Source organism: Urtica dioica, chromosome 9, assembly GCF_054948205.1.
Source record: "Urtica dioica subsp. dioica isolate 48M chromosome 9, U.dioica_male_clone48M_v1_H2, whole genome shotgun sequence".
Taxonomy (NCBI): domain Eukaryota; kingdom Viridiplantae; phylum Streptophyta; class Magnoliopsida; order Rosales; family Urticaceae; genus Urtica; species Urtica dioica.
This window is the reverse complement of record NC_142764.1, coordinates 22507635-22510961: the sequence shown is the minus strand read 5'-3', so window position 1 is coordinate 22510961 and position 3327 is coordinate 22507635.

The following is a 3327-nucleotide window of genomic DNA, read 5'->3' as shown; positions in this document are numbered from 1 at the left end:
GTTTGAAGATCTAATTTCCCGCTAGTTTTATTACTTTCATTTTTGGATTTATTTTTGAACATGGGATGTGTCATTTAATAATCCGAGGTTTTCTGGATTGTAGCCTTTATGGCTATTCCAGAAAGGATGAATCTTTCTTTCTTTATGTTTTATTACATTATTTATGAACACATGGTTGTGTCTTTAAATATTTCCTTCTATTGAATGCCTTGATTGCTTTTATGATATTTGAATATGCATGAATGCTTATGTCCTTATGAAAAAGATATAGAATATGAAGGTCACGTTTTTCCGTTCATATGCTATATAGAAGCACAATAAATAAATATAAATATTTTCTAAGTTATTATCTCTGTTAGAATTTAATTAGCTTTTATTGCTTCATTAAATTCTTATGTTGAATATGTTTTATTGTTTAAGAACTATTTAGAGCTTTGAAAGCGTCTAAATAAATATTACCATTATTCGACAATGACTTGTGCGAATAATAAGTAATAAAGGAGACACAACTAAAAGTTAGTGTTGATGATGAATTAAATTAGTGGGAGCTTCCTTAATTGGAACCTAGTCACTAATATTCGTATTGATTGAGTGGGAGCATCCTTGAATGGAACCTAGTAACTCTAGATTTATTGATTGAGTGGGAGCATCCTTAATTGGAACCTAGCCAGTCTAAAATTCAATAATCGAGTAGGAGATCCTTAGCTGGAACCTAGCTACTCTTATTCATTGACATAGTGGGAGCATCCATAAATGGAACCTAGCCACTAAATAACCAATATTATTGAGTGGGAGCATCCTTAATTGGATTCTAGTCACTATTGTTCAATAAAAGAGTGGGAGCTTTCTTTAATGAAATCTAGCCACTTGTTGTTCAATAAATAGCAACATCCTTCACAAGATTAAACCCATCATTGAAGATGGCATCCTTAACCGGAATGTATATGCTATTATTCAATAATTAAAGTGAAAGAGTAATCAATGATTACCTTGCCACATAAATCAATGAATTGAAAGGAAGGATAATTTTGAATTATCTTGTCGTTAAAATCAATAACCTAGTGGGAGCATCCTAGAATGGATCCTTGTCACTATCATCAACAATAAACTTTCCTTAAATGGAAAGACGTGATCTTGAGATATCACTCTCGATCATACTAACTTGTCTAAAAGTTATTAGCCCATATTTAATAGATCTACTTGTTAAGCTATTAGCTTAAAGGAATATAGAGATCTATAAAAGGATTAATGAAATGGTTTAAGCTTTAATAAGCTATAAGGTAAGGGATTGAGCCCTTAAGGAGAGACATTATCATCAATGATACTCTTCTTTCTGATACCACAAACCACTTCATTAGGGATCTTCAAAATTGAAGATGAACTGTCCTTTGAGGATGAAGTTCCAATAACATGAAGACATGGATCGAAGTAGTTATACTACTAAACCTTTTCAAATATGAAAGGTAGATCCTAAGTACTTAACAAACTAGTCATGATTGTACATGGATGTTTGTTATAATCGATATTTTGAGAATGATCGATAAGTATAGCTCCTAAACAAGTGTCATGAATAAAGTCATTACTATTATAGTTCAAGACCTCATTATGACACAAGTAAATTGACTGAGCTAACTGTTTCTAAAATTAAATTTAGAAACGACATGTTCATTCCATTATGTCTCAAACATACTTATTGAGATAAGGTATGAGCTGAAAGTTGAGGCTATTGACATTGTCTTTAAAAGGACTAATAATTGGACCTTAGACAATGTCGTATTTCCGAGAATAAGTATATGTGTTGTAAACACTGTAGTTTCTGGAAATAGTGAGATACTTCGTTATTTAAATATAGTAGATCCTTAAAGTCCTGTGTATATATTGAATATGAACACGACAAACAAGGATGAACTATAAATAACCAAGTAATGGAAATAGGTCAATAAAGTTCTTATTTAAACACGTTCAATAAATCACACTATAGTAAGTGGTGATGAGATCAAACCATGCAATGGTGCAACCTGTTTTGGCACCAAAGGGATGTACACCTTGATAGGGAGACTTGTTATCTTTAGATATAAAGTCTGGTGTATAATCTAAAGGTATGCGAAGTGTTAATTTGTTCTAAAGTAAATTTATTTACTAGGAACAATTTGACTTGACCTTAAAAATGGTAAGTCAAAGATCACTTGCAAAAATGCATGAACTGGAATAATATGAAAATGGGACATATGTCAGATCGACATAAATGATAGAGAATAGATAAAGTGGGAATCCATATGATGGGAATCTCAATCCTGGGTCAAAGTCTAAACCGTTTATAATGATGGCAAAGAATTAAATTGGCTGAAGGAAACTTATCTTCTCTGGTCAAAGTGGGAGATTGTTAGGAATATTGCCCACCTGAAGATAATGAATAAATGATTACTAAATTCGATAATAAGATAACTTTATTAGCATTATATGATTAGTGGGTTGAGTTCTAAACAATTAGAATCAATAACAACTATCTTCCATAGCCTCCGTATCTAACTGAGTCACGTGCTGGGCACCTGAGTTCGGGCGGTGAGCTAAAACGAGGTCGATGACTGATATATGCCTGGAAAGCTATATCTAAAGTCATATATGTGGAACACATAGTGAAGGCTGATCACTATGTGGGAGCATTCTACACTTGTGGTAAGTGTACGACCTGGACAGGTCTTGGTGTAGATGTGTCGTTTAAGGACCGTTACGACACACTAACCGAGGCCACTATGATGGTCACAGTGAGACTTGATCTAAATCCTGAAGTGATCATGGACACTGGGTTATGTTACTGGGCTCTTTGACTCATTCGCTAAAAGGCTATTCATGCTAATCACAGCTTATGTCTTGGGAGTTTTCTCAGAGCATAATTCGAGTGGGAAGTGATTTACAGATACGGAATCCAGCCTTCCTGAAAGAAGGTTAATGTTCACTCACCTAAGGGTTGATTCCAGAACCGATAGATTGCTAGCACTTTCGAAGTAAGTAACGTTCGAAAGAATCTTTCGCTGGGGAAGCAACAATGCTTAGGGCTGATATGTATCAAGAGAAGTATAACGGATAAATTGACTTCTCTTGACACGGGCTGAACCTGGAGGATCTTGATCACGAACTGACTATATCAGTGGACACTCGTCACGATGAGTAAATATAATTCTAGTATAAAGGAGAGTTCAGTCTTGGCTTACAAGGTGGAGTATTTGACCAAGATTAGACGAATCGATGGACAAAAGAGAAAGGATTATTTGGTCTTTTTCATCGGATTTGTTAAGCTCCTATTACTAGGTCCATAGTCTCCGATTC